General features: G+C 51.9%; 1 pseudogene; it reads left to right on the plus strand.

Annotated features, from left to right (window-relative positions):
* LOC141937026 (scavenger receptor cysteine-rich type 1 protein M130-like) overlaps window positions 1-13713 on the plus strand; it is a 115514-nt pseudogene that overhangs the window by 70423 nt on the left and 31378 nt on the right.

Here is a 13713-nt window from a genome sequence, read left to right on the forward strand (position 1 = left end):
CACTCTCTGGCCCACAGACTCGGGGACCCCAGCCCCCTCATGGGACCTGCGTGCCCAGTGCAGCCCCTGGGCAGACATTCTGCAGGCCACAGCTTGCTCACTGTGGAGCAGGGCTGCCTGGGGCCATTTTGCAGGGGCTGCAGGTCTGCCCGCAGCTGCTTGAGGCAGAGACTCAGGGGTGTCCATGCCCATGTCAGCCAGGCTAGCCCCTTGCTCACCTGTGAGCTTGGGGCAGCTGGGGTTGATCTTCTCTCTTCCTCCTGCCAGGAGTCAAACCCTGTGCGGGAGCTCTCAATCCATCACCATCCACCTTTCAAGATGCGATGGAGTTTGTGGTGGGCAGCAAAGAAAAGATGAAGCAGGAAGTGTGTGAGAGCCTGCTCCCACTGTTGTTCCACCTGCACGACCAAGACAAGCACGTGGCTGAGGTCGGGATTCCCAACACACTGACCAGTCCTTTAGGGAGGGCGATGCTGGCACCCCTTGGGTGTGCCTGAGCACCAGGGGCCAGGGCTGCTGATAGCCGGAGCCTTTGAACATGTGTCACATTGAGGCCCAACTTGCTGAGTCCCTGAGGACCAGGCGGAGCCCCCCTCCATGTCTGCAGTGCACCCACTGCTGCCTTTCTCCCCCTGCCATGCCTCCAGCTGACCAGAAGGACAGGGATGTGTGTCCTGCCCCACCCTACCCCCTCCATACAGCCCTGTACCAGCACAGTCATGGAAAGGATGTGGCCGCCCTGCAGCTGGCAGGGGCCGAGACATTTCCCAGACCTGCCCTGACTGGTCCCACAGGGCTCAGCAGCAGTCCAGGGCCACCAAGGACCAAACGTTCAAGTCCTGATGGGTTTCCAGCACACTCCAGAGCACCCCCAGCGTGGGGAGAAAAGATTTGGGAGGGACGGTGTGGGATGCAGTCAGGAGAGGGGTCTGGCCCTGTCTCCTGGGTACTGGGTACTGGAGCTCAACCAAGTGGGACACGGAGCTGCAGGTGTGTCCTCATATCCATCGCCTGTGGCTGAGTCCTGCCATCGCACCTTGGTGACTGCAGCACTTCAGCCTCCTCCCAGCCTTGGCAACAGCTCGGAAACATTTGGGGCTCTCTGTACCACTGCTCCAGCAGCATGAGGTGCCCAAGGTTGTGGCTGCCCTCTTCTCCTTCCAGGGTGTGGAACCCAGTTGCAGTGTCAGTCCCCAGCTGCTGCATCTTCCCCACATGGGCTGGGACAGCCTCTGAGCTCTGCCAAGGTGAGGGGGGTGCAGGCTCTTCTGCCCTGGGGATGGTGCCATCTCTGCTGCTTGGCAGGCCTCTCAGGAAGCCCTCCTCAGCACTGCATGGTTCCTGAAGTGGGGGCAGATTGCAAACCTAGCTGAGACAGTGCAGGTGTGGAGGATTGGGAAGCACCTGGTGAGTGGAGTCCCAACGCCCCCAGGATCCAGCCTGGGTGAGATCTGCCCCGTTCCCAGCATACGGGATGGAGGGATGTGCTCCCCCTATTGCTGCAGCCCAGAGCCCCTGGCTGGGTGCTCCACACCCACTGTTTTTCCACTAGCCCTGGCCAGCTCTGCTCCAGGCTCCTCACCCTTTGCTCCCTGCTGGGGACTTGAAGGAGACCCTGCCACCAGGATGGCAGCACCACATCCTCTGGGAGCACTCTGCTCCCTCTGAACCTCAACGTCACACATCTCCCAGAGGGGAGCTGGGAATGTCCTGGTGAGGGGAGAGGAACAGGAGGGTGGCCCTGGGCAGGGGGATGGCCTGGTTGAGGGTCAGTTCTGCACCAACCCTGCACTGTTCTCCTCTCTTCAGCTGGGCAGGAACAGGCGCAGAGCCAAGGACTATCTGTGCTGGAGCTGGTCATAACTGCAGAGCCTGCAGCAGCCCTTGTGGCTCTGAGGTTCATTGGTGAGCCACGAGCCCTGGGGCCCTTCCATTACCCAGGGTTTTGATGTAGTAAGTCAGGAGCCCCAATGGCCCAGTGTAGGGCCCAGGAACCTGTGGGGCACCCAGTCATGCGCTCCCACCCCTTCCTGAAAAGGTGGGGCTGGCAGGAGGCTCATTGCTCCCACACCCCCAGTGCTGCACCACAGGAGCCCCCCAGGCTCAGCCCTTTCTGGGGAGCTGTGATGCTGGGCAGGTTGGGCAGCAAGGTCCCAGGCTGTGTGTCCCTTGGGGTCATTGGGCAGCACGTGGTGGAGCAGTGTGAGAAGATCCAGGGCCTCTGCAAGGGCAGTGGGATGTCAGTGGGGGCTGGTGCAGAGGATGAAGGACTCTGGCACTGAGCTCCTGCCCTATCCAGGGCGAAGGGGGGTTCTTCTCTCAGTACCTCCATGGGGAAGGGGATATTTCTGTGCTCCTGGGTATGACCTCTTGGCCATGGGAAGAGCTGTCCGCAATGGGCCCTTCCTGGAGGGGGAGGCCAGGTTTTCCACAGATACAGGCGTGTCTCTCACTTCTGTTTCTCTGTTGCCTCAGTCCTTCAGGGCTTCAGGGAAGACACCAGTCCCCTGGTCTCACCCCTGGCAACTCAGATGCTCCTGATATTGAAAAAAGAAAGGCTGACAGCAAGGTTTAACCTAGGATGGCTGTGCCTCAGGCTGCAGGGGGGCATGGAAGAAATGGCACTCTGCCCCAAGGGACAGTTCTGCTTGAGCAGAGCCAAAGCAGCAGTCCCAGACCCAGGGTGCTCTGCAATCTGTGAACATGTGATTGTTCTGGTAAGATCCTGGCTTCTCCTCCTGCCCACAGACCTGCTCCATTCCTCGGGCGCATCCCATCCCCATTGCTGTGCTACCATTCACCTGTGAGAGACGAGAAACCAGGCCTGTGAGAAACTAAGAAAAACAGCCGGAGAAAGCAAAAGTTGAGGCTGATGAAAGAAATGCCTCAAACACTCACAAGACAAAACTCTGAGTCACAGGGTGCATTCTGTGGAGGTCGAAGCTGATAAGGCTGCCCCAATAACACAAGATGGGACTGGAGGAGGGAGCCCTGTGAAGGCAGGACGGCTCTGCTCTGGTGCACCTGGCCAAAACTTCAAGGGCCATCTGTCCGGTGAATGACCTTTGCTTCATTATCCACAAAATGCATATTAAAGTTAACACCCCTCAATATGCTAACGAGGGCTAACATGATCATGCTAATTACAACATTCCATGAAACACCTTACCCCTCCCCGTACATGGGATACGTAGATATGTGAGTCGACCTAGGGGATGGACCCAAGGAAAGTGGGTATAAATCAAGAAGGGGGGGGGGCGGGGAGAGAGAGTGCAGTGAAGCGAAGAAGACGGATGCCAGTGAAAAAGACAGATGCTTCCTGTGCCTCCTGGAACCCTCGTCGTCAGGATCAGCGCAGAAACCCAGACCGGTGATCTGTATTTCCCCATTCCCTCTATCTCCCTCTTTTCCCTTTCCTATTAAGAAATGCAAGGCATATTGTATTGCTTGGCACAACTTGCTATATACTTAGCCAGCTATCGTATGTTCAATTAGTACATTGTGAGTAGTTAATAAATGTTTGGACTTGGAGACTTGTTGTCCGCTCCATTGGGGATTTGCGAATCTGAGTCACTTGTCTCCCTTGTCTGAGTGGGACGTGACATCACCCTGTTGTGCTTTTCCCAAAGACGGAGCCCTCCTTCTTCAGCAGGTGTGGGTATCTTCTCTTTGTGAAGAGTATCAGGGAAGAAACCTACCCCAAAATAATCAGCACTGTCCTGAGAGTGGCAAGACATCTGCTCTTTCAAGATGTCCATGCCAGTGCAGAGCACACCCACACACAAAGTGAAGTAGAGGGGCAAAATCACCATCCTTGACCTGCTGGCCAAACTTCCTTGTAGGCAGCCCTGGATATGGTTGGCTTTCTGGGCTGCAGGCACAAATTGCTGGCTCTTGTCCGATTTTTCATCCACCAGTATCCCCAAGTTCTCAGGGCTACTCTCAATTCATTCACCACCCTGTCAGCGCAGGACCTTGCACTCTGCCTTGTTGAACTTCAGGATGTTCTCATGGGCCTGAGAGTCAAGTCTGTCAAGGTCCCTCTGGACGACATCCTTTCCCTCGAGAGTATCGACTGAACCACCCAGATTGGTCATCATCTCCACACTTGCTGAGGGTGCACTCAATCCCACTGCCTATGCTGTTGATGAAGATATTAAATGGTATTGGTCCCAGTACAGACCCTTGAGGGACACGTCTTGTGGGGCATTGAACCATTGTCTGTAACCCATTGGATGCGGCCAGCAGCCAATTCCTTATTCATCTAACAGGCCCTCCATCAAACCCATCAAATGTAGAAGGCCAGTAGATGTCATCTATAGCTCATCCCCTGTCTCCTGATGCACTCACTCCATTGTAGATTAGTCAGGCACGATTTGCCTTTGGTGAAACCATGTTGGCTGTCTCTAATCAGGACGGATCTTGTTCCACAAAGATCTGTTTCATGATCTTACTGGGCACAGAGGTAAGGCTGACTGGTTGGTAGTTCCCAGGGTCCTCCTTTCTGCCCTTTTTCAAAATGGGCATGAAGTTTTCCTTTTTCTGTCACTGGGGACTTGTGGAGTCACTGGGGACTTTGCAATGGACTCGCAATGAACACAAGTGAGAACAAATGCCATCAGCTATTCCTGAAGGTACCATGACGGCATGTGGGACAGACAGTGTCTAGAGGTCATTTCACATTGAGAGAAACATCCCCTGGGAAACACCTGAATGCAGCACTGGGATGTGTTTCCTTGAACTGAAGGACCCTCTGTCCGTTCTTCATGCCTTGGGACATCTCAGACAAGTGCAGAGCAGGGCAATACACCCCAGGGTTGAGGTGCCTCCCAGCCTCCTGGGAGTGGCAACCAATTGCCAAAGAGACACTAGGACTGCTGCGATGCACTGCCTCTGCACGTGGAAGGGAAGGACGCATGGCTCTGAACACCCCTGTGTACAGGAAGAGGACATGAGGCCAGCTCAGATGCTGACACCTCACAGAGCCCTGACACTTCTCTGTGTGACTCCAGGAACAATTCCCACCATCCCAGTGAGATTTATCTCACCTGCCTTGGAAAGGCTCATTGCCATTTCCTCTCCCTGCTCTGATAGTCTCCCCTGCCTTTCTGGCCTGTGCCTTCCAACACACAGTATGAAAGAAGCACAGTTGTGGAGCATCACACATGTGCAGTCAGAGGGGTTCTGCAAGCAGGAGCATCATTGCTCTCTAGAAGGCGGCAGCTCTCACCTTTCAGAAAACACAGAGCACATTGAGGGAGGATGAATACACTCAGAGGCACACACGCCTCCTTATTTCACCTCTCTGAACTTCCTTCCCAATCTCTTTAAGCAACTAACAAGGAAACATATGTTCTTCCTCACAGGTGTCCTACCGGGTGAGATTGACAAGAACAATTTAACTCCTCGTGTGGAGAAAGAGGAACCATAAAATCAGGCATCACTGATGGACTTTCCCCTACTGTAAATGTGAAATGTATCCAATCCTTTGACAAGTCACTTCCTCCTCTCTCTCATGACCTGCCTTGAGATTGTAGTTGGGAACATCCTCATTATTGGGCTGTTGGTGCAAATCCAGCTCTGTAAAACCGCATGGCCGCCTTCCTGGGGAATGTGTCCTCCCTGGAACCTGCCACAGCTCTACCACCACGCCCCAGCTGCTGGCCAGCTTTCTGACTGGGAACAGCACCATCTCGGCTCACAGCAGTGTTAGTACCGTTTCCTGCACCTTTTGCACGCACAGAGGGTTTACTGCTGGTGACCACACTCTATGGTCAGTACTTGGCTGTGTGCCACCGCATGTTATCTGAAAGACTCATGACCCGGAAGGTCTGTCTCCAGCAGCTGCCCCTTGGCTGGGGGATTTTTGTCACCTACAGCAATTTCATTCTTGTCCCAGATATGGTCCAGTGGCCCAAAGGTACTGGACCTCACCTGTGACCTCACCCCATTTCTGGAGCTCTCCTGCAGGGACACAGGGATACAAGCTCTTTGCTTTCATAACCTGATTCTTAGAGCCAGTCCTCCCCTTCTGTTCACATGGGCATCCTGGGTGTGCATCAGAGCTGCCACCCTGGGGCAGCTCTCCCGCCCAGCATGGCCAGGCATAAGGCCTTCTCCACCTGCTCCTCTCACTTCACTGTTTTTACAGCACCCTCCTCCTTTCTGTGTGACGCCCAGAACAGCCCTCCTGACAGTGTCTGGCAGGGCCCTTTTCCTGCAGCATTCTCATGCTCCTGCTCAATCCGCTCATCGTGTTTCCAGGGGAAGTGAAGCACTGAGAAAAACACTCAGGAATGCTGTGAGCTGCTCAGACAGCCCATTGAAGTTGTGGACCTGCAGGAAGAAATCACTACTGGTCCTCTTTTGAACCAGCCCAGAGGACCTGGAAAGGTGTGTGCTGTGTCCTGGGCACTCCCCTGGAAGTGTGGGAGATGGAGAAGGCTTCTAGTGTGGGAAGGTGCAGTCAGAGCTGGCCGGTGTCATTGTGTGAGACATCTTACAAACATCTTGGAAGGGACAGAGCAATCAGAGGGGTTATTTGGGACTTGGGAAAGGCACACATCAAACCCAGGTCCAAGAAGGGCAGGGAGGAGAATTGGGAGGATTACAGGCAGGTCAGCTTCACCCCAGTCCCTGGGAATGTGATGGGGCAAGTGTTCCTCAGCCATCTCCAGGCGCTTGAAGGATGAACAGGGGATTGCTGAACCCATATGGAGGAGGAAAGAAGGGCATGTTGTCTACCTGGACTTTAGTAAGACCTAAGACATGGTCTCCCATGGTCTCCTTGTAGCCACATTCAGATCTAGACTGAAGAAGTGGATGATTTTGTGGGGAGGGGTTTGGCTGGACAAGCTGGCCCAAATGTCACCAGTGGTACAAAGTCCTTCTGGCAGCCAGTTACTAGTGGCATCCCTCAGTGATCAGCACTTGATCAACACTGTTGAACATCTTTTTCATCTCCCTGTACGATGGGATGGAGCACACTTTCAGCTCCTTTGTTTGTGAAGCCACACTTGGGGAAGCCCTTAAGCAATCTCATCTAGTTCAGCCTGCCTTGAGCAGGAGAGTTGGGCAGGATGATGGTCAGGTTTATCTTCCAGCCCAAGTTACTCTATGATTCGATGAATCTTTCCCTTGGAGAGCTCTCACAGACAAAACAGGCAGAGGAAGAGAGAGAGAGAGAGAGAAATAAAATGTGCCAAAATAAAGATGGTACCTCCTCTGAGCAATGTTTCTGCATTTGAAGCATTAGTGGGAAATTTACTTTGATAGGGTCTGCACAAAACTGTTCACAGAGAGAATGAGTGTAATCAGCTTGCTAGCACATGCTCATGGTGTTTTCAATAAAAAAAATAAAAAATCATGAAAATTCAGGAAAAAATGGCTTAGCAGTGCTGGAAAGGATGACTTTCTTCAGTTAGGACAAAGAGTTCTTTTCTGCAGAGGTTTCAACTTTCTCCTAAAATCTACATTCATGGCTTCAAATCATGAGCTCCTAAAGCAGTCACAGGGCTGGACAGTGCCGCAGAGATGCCCTGGAGTGCCTGCAGAGTGCCTGCTCAAGCCCCCCTGTGCAATGTGTCCCAGGAGCTATGGGAGCCCTTCTGGAACACGACCTGGTAGGCAGGCAGGGTACCTCTGGGGTGGTGCAGGGTACCACCTGCCACCAGCGCTGTTGGGCAGGCGGAGTAGGGCCCTCTCCAGCACAGCAGAACATTGTGTCCCCTGGGATGCTGGCACTGATGTCACCTGTTTTCAGGAATTGACTAGTCAGCAGTGTGAAGGCAGATACTCAGACGGCATGAAGGGCATCATAAAGTTGACTCCAACATGATTAAATATTTGGGGAGGTCAGGGGGAACTGGGACAAGACAGATGGGAGAATGGAGGGTGAGAAGATGGGCTTGAACAACAGAGATGAAAGATTTTGAAGGGGTAAGATCTGTTCAGGTAATGTTGAGGCTACTGCAACACTGACTGTGAAAACATTCACAGAATCACAGAATCACAGAATCAACTAGGTTGGAAAGGACCTTGAAGATCATCTAGTCCAACCATTAACCCAGCACTGCCAGTTCCCATCTACACCATATCTCTCAGCGCTATATCGACCCTAGTCTTAAACACCTCCAGGGATGGGGACTCCACCACCTCCCTGGGCAGCCCATTCCACTGCCCAATAACCCGTTCTGTAAAGAAATACTTCCTGAAATCTAGTCTAAACCTTCCCTGGCGCAACTTGAGGCCATTACCTCTTGTCCTATCACTTGTTACTTGGTTAAGAGGCTCATCCCCAGCTCTCTGCAACCTCCTTTCAGGTAGTTGTAGAGGGCGATGAGGTCTCCCCTCAGCCTCCTCTTCTCCAGACTAAACAACCACAGTTCCCTCAGCCGCTCCTCATACGACATGTGCTCCAGACCCTTCACCAGCTTTGTTGCCCTTCTCTGGACACGCTCGAGTCATTCAATGCCCTTTTTGAAGTGAGGGGCCCAAAACTGAACACAGTAATTGAGGTGCGGCCTCACCAGTGCAGAGTACAGGGGTAAGATCACTTCCCTGTCCCTGCTGGCCACGCTATTTCTGATACAAGCCAGGATGCCATTGGCCTTCTTGACCACCTGGGCACACTGCTGGCTCATGTTCAGATGGCTATCAATCGCCCCCCCCCCCCCCCAGGTCCCTCTCTGACTGGCAGCTCTCCAGCCACTCCTCCCCAAGCCTGTAGCGCTGCTGGGGGTTGTTGTGGCCCAAGGGCAGCACCCGGCATTTGGCCTTATTGAAACTCATACAGTTGACCTTAACCCATCGCTCCAGCCTGTCCAGACCTCTCTGCAGAGCCTCCCTACTCTCGAGCAGATCAACACTCCCACCCAGCTTGGTGTCGTCTGCAAACTTACTGAGGGTGCACTCGATCCCCTTGTCCAGATCATCAATAAAGATGTTAAACAGGAGTGGCCCCAAAACCAAGCCCTGGGGGACACCACTCGTGACCGGCCTCCAACCGGATTTAACTCCGTTCACCACAACTCTTTGGGCCTGGCCATCCAGACAGTTTTTTACCCAGCGGAGCGTGTGCCCATCCAAGCTGCGAGTAGTCAGTTTCGCCAGGAGAATGCTGTGGGAAACGGTGTCAAAGGCCTTACTAAAGTCAAGGTAAACTACATCCACAGCCTTCCCCTCATCCAATAAGCGGGTCGCCCTGTCGTAGAAGGAGATCAGGTTTGTCAGGCAGGACCTGCCTTTCATAAACTCATGCTGACTAGGCCTGATCCCCTGATTGTCCATTATACGACTTTTAATGGCACTCGACCTGTTCCATGACCTTCCCTGGCACCGGGGTCAGACTGACAGGTCTATAGTTTCCTGGATTCTCCTTCCTGCCTTTCTTGTAGATGGGTGTCACATTTGCCACACTCCAGTCCAATGGGATCTCTGCAGTTAGCCATGACTTCAGGTTGTGGTGGTTTGACCTTGGCTAAATGCCAGGTACCCACCAAGTCGCTCTCTCTCTTCCCCCCTTCCCCTTTTTTCTCAAGAAGGCAAAGAGGGGAAAGAAAATAAGATAGGGAAAAAAACCATCCCTTGTGGGTAAAACAAAAGCAGTTTTAATATAAGCAAAGCGAAGCAAAGTCCGCGCGTGGAAGCAAAAAAAAGAAAACAGATTTATTCTCTACTTCCCATGAACAGGCGATGTCGGGCCTTCTCAGGAAGCAGGGCTGCAATACGCGTAGGGGTTGCCTCGGAGTACCAAGGGTGACCCCACCCCCTTCCTCCTTTCTCCCCGCTTTATACTGAGCAGACGTCATATGGTCTGGAATATCCCTTTGGTCAGTTCGGGTCAGCTGTCCTGGTTGTGTCCCCTCCCAAGATCTTGCCCACCCCGTCCCACTGTTGGGGGGGGAAATGTCAGAAAGAGCCTTGGTGCTGTGTGAGCACCACTCAGCAGTAGCCACACCACCAGTGTGCTATCAACACCCTGCCAGCTCCCAACATAAAACACAGCACCATGAGGGCTGCTACAGGGGAAAACCAATTCCAGCTCAGCCACACCCAGTACACAGGCAGATCATGAATCGCGGCTTGGCGAGCACATCTGCCAAGTCCCTCAGCACCCTTGGGTGTAACCCATCCGGTCCCACAGACTTGTGTGCATCCAAGTGGTGTAGCAGGTCTCTGACCACCTCCTCTTCAACTGTGCTGACCTCAATCTGCTTCCCCTCCCCATCTCCCAGCTCATGAGGTTGGGTGTCCAGGGAACAGCCAGTTCCACTGCTAAAGACTGAGGCAAAGTAGGTGTTGAGCACCTCAGCCTTTTCCTCATCCTTAGTTACCATGTTTCCCTCTGCATCCAGTAAACGAGGGAGATTTTCCCTAATCCTCCTTTTGCTGTTAACGAATTTATAGGAACATTTTTTATTATACTTAACAGCTGCAGCCAAGTTGAGCTCTAGCTGCACTTTGGCTCTCCTAATATTCTCCCTGCATAACTTCACTACATCTTTATAGTCTTCATGAGAGACCTGGCCCCTCTTCCAAAGGTCTTTGCTTCTCCTTTTGTTCTTGAGATCCAGCCAAAGGTCCCTGTTTAGCCAGGCCGGTCTCCTTCCCCACCTGCTTGCTTTCCGGCACACGGGAACAGCCCGCTCCTGTGCCTTTAAGACTTCGCTCTTGAAGTATGTCCAGCCTTCCTGGACTCCCATATCCTTCAAGGCAGCCTCCCAAGGGATTTTGTTAATCAGCCTTTTGAACAGGTTGAAGTTAGCCCTCCGGAAGTCTAAGGTGGCAGTTTTACTAACTTCTCTCTTTGTTTCTCGAAGGATTGAAAATTCAATCATCTCATGATCACTGGACCCTAGATGGCCTCTAACCTTTACTGCCCCCACAAGCTCTTCCCTGTTCACAAGAAGCAGGTCCAGGAGGGCACCTCCCCTGGTCGGCTCACTCACCAGCTGCGTGAGGAAGTTATCCTCCACACATTTCAGGAACCTCCTGCATTGTCCCCTCTCTGCTGTGCTGTGATCCCAGCAGATATCTGGGAGGTTAAAGTCCCCCACAAGAACAACGGCAAGTGACCGCAAGATTTCTCCCAACTGTTTCTAGAAAGCTTCATCCCCCTCACTGCTTTGGTTGGGGGGTCTATAGCAGGCTCCCACAGCAAGTTCTGCTTTATTGGCCCTTAACCTAATCCAAACACTCTCAACCCCGTTATCACTGTACTTGATTTCTGAGCTCTCACAGCATTCTCTTACATATAGGGCCACTCCACCACCTCTCCTTCCCTGTCTGTCCCTCCTGAAGAGCTTGTAGCCATCGATTGCAGCACTCCAGTCGTGTGAGGCATCCCACCATGTTTCTGTTATGGCTACTATGTCATAGTTCTCATTCTGCATCATGGCCTCAAGCTCCCCCTGTTTGTTGCTCATTAGTATAGATGCACTTGAGATGAGCTAATGAATCCAACACCTTGTGACTGTGGGCCCCATTCCCTACCAGACCCTTCTCAGGTGCTTCCACAGTCCCTAAACATCTTTCCCTTCTCCCAACTGAAGTGGCAGAGGGAGACCCCTCACCAGTCCACCATCCTTCAAGCTTTGGCACGCTTCCATTGAGCTTGTTCCTAACAGGCCCAGTTATCTCCCCATCCCCCCTCATATCTAGTTTAAAGCCCTGTCAATAAGCCCTGCCAACTCCTGCCCCAGAGTCCTTTTCCCCTTGTGGGACAGCTCCATCCCACCTGTCTCATTTGTCACCAGCAGACCAGGTGCCTTATAAACCTCGCCATGACTTGCCAGGTCACTGAGAAAGTTTGGTCAGATGATCTGTGGATTTCCTGTCCCACTCCAGGCACTGTTGCTCAGATGCAGGGCTGCTTGGCAGGTACCTCCAAACAGCCCTGATCATTTCCGTTGCTTGGCTTTTTCTTTTCTTTTTCCTACTCACAATGTCTCTCCTTGACCATCCTTGTACCCTCCCATGCAAATAGCCCATCTCTATTTACCCTTTCCTCTCTGGTCCTGGTTTGGCTTCCTTTGTACTTTCATGTGGTGTTTCTGAGCTTCTCACCATGGGAATGTGTCGCAGTAGAGACGGACACGACAAACATCAGATTGTGTAAAAATGACCAAAATGGCTACAAAAACTCCTTTATTGTTCTAACAAGCCTTTTCATAACCTTCTTCAAAGTAGGTGTTCATACAGGGTTGGTTTACCTTAGTAACTAACAGTTCATGATTGGGTGTTAGTTTCTCGCCTGAATCGCCAGGACAGTTCTTCTTATCTTAGTTCTCTAATCTTGTTTCCATGGCACTTCTCGGGACTTTCTGGCCTCTCATGGATACACTGGAATCTCGTCAAGGTTAAACTCTTCTTCAGTTAGACTAGAGGTAGACCCGCTGCCTCCCCTGACAATTCCCCCTTTTTATCTTTGTGCTAGAAATATTGCGAGAGCAGTCTTCTGCAGGGCCCTTTGCAGAAGACTGACAAGACAGGGCAACATTAAAAGCACGGTCACAATTCTCAAGATCACTACCCCCACAGTTTTGACCAGAGATATCAACCATCCAGAAAGTCCCCAACCTTTAAACATCCTTAACCAATCTAATCCATCATCTTCTGTTAAACGTTTGACACCATCTTTTAGCTGCTGTATGCTTTTGAAAATAGATTCTGAGTGGTCAGACAAATTCATGCAACACATTCCATCAAAATCTTCACATCCATGTCCTTGCGCTAAAAGCAAAAAGTCAATAGCAGCTCTGTTCTGTAAAGTAGCATGTCTAACACTATCAGCATCAGTTAAAAGGCCACTTAAAGCTAAAAAGGTAGCATTAGTTTGTTTGCTAAGCCAACATCCCAACTTATTTAAAGTTCTTAGGGCATTCGCAACGCCAACTACTGGTGCCAATATGGAGGCTGCTATGATCTGGCCTGGATTCCAGAATTCAATGTTATCTTGACAAGAACTGCTGAACTGATGAACAGTCCTTTGAACTCGCTTATGTTTTCGAGTCATATTCAGAATCATTGACACATTTGGTGTTAATAACGTGAGGTGTCCGAGGCTACACGGGCCTCCATTCAGTTTAGATGGAACGCCTCCCCAGGCACGATCTCCACAGATTAAAAACACACCAGCAGGTAACACAAGAGGAATGTCAGAAGACCGTGAGATGTTAGTCGAGGTATAATTGCACCAAGCGGTTGGGTTATGATAAGCAGCATTAGTTGCATTCACATTTTGCCCTCTCCGTGCGGAAGTATTATAAGAGTAATTAAAAAACACACAAGTGTCCATTATGACAGAGCCTAGCAACTCTAGTTCTTGGGGTTCTTGCATAACTTGTGGAAGGTGACTATATACACCATCCCAATTATCTGTACAATTTTTTGGAGAGTTGCAAAGAGAGAAAAGCTGAAGTGTTTGTGGGATTGGCCATGTGTCTACTGGCAATCCCACCAAACATGTGGAGAATGGATTTGTTGCTGAGGAGAAGGGCTCCGAGGAGGAGGACAGCAGCGGGGGACCCTCCTGAAAGCATCAAAAACCCACGGCAAAACCGCAAGCCATGAAGGCAGAAGCCCAGGGAAGAGGAAGAGCCTCAAGTTGCCTCCCCCCTGAGCGGGAAGAGTGAGCTGCCGCTAACGAGGGTGGCGGTGAGTCAGAGTGGGCGGAGACTGGAGTGACGACACCCCACGCCCCTCACGTACAAG

Source organism: Strix uralensis, chromosome 36, assembly GCF_047716275.1.
Source record: "Strix uralensis isolate ZFMK-TIS-50842 chromosome 36, bStrUra1, whole genome shotgun sequence".
In the NCBI taxonomy this organism is placed as follows: domain Eukaryota; kingdom Metazoa; phylum Chordata; class Aves; order Strigiformes; family Strigidae; genus Strix; species Strix uralensis.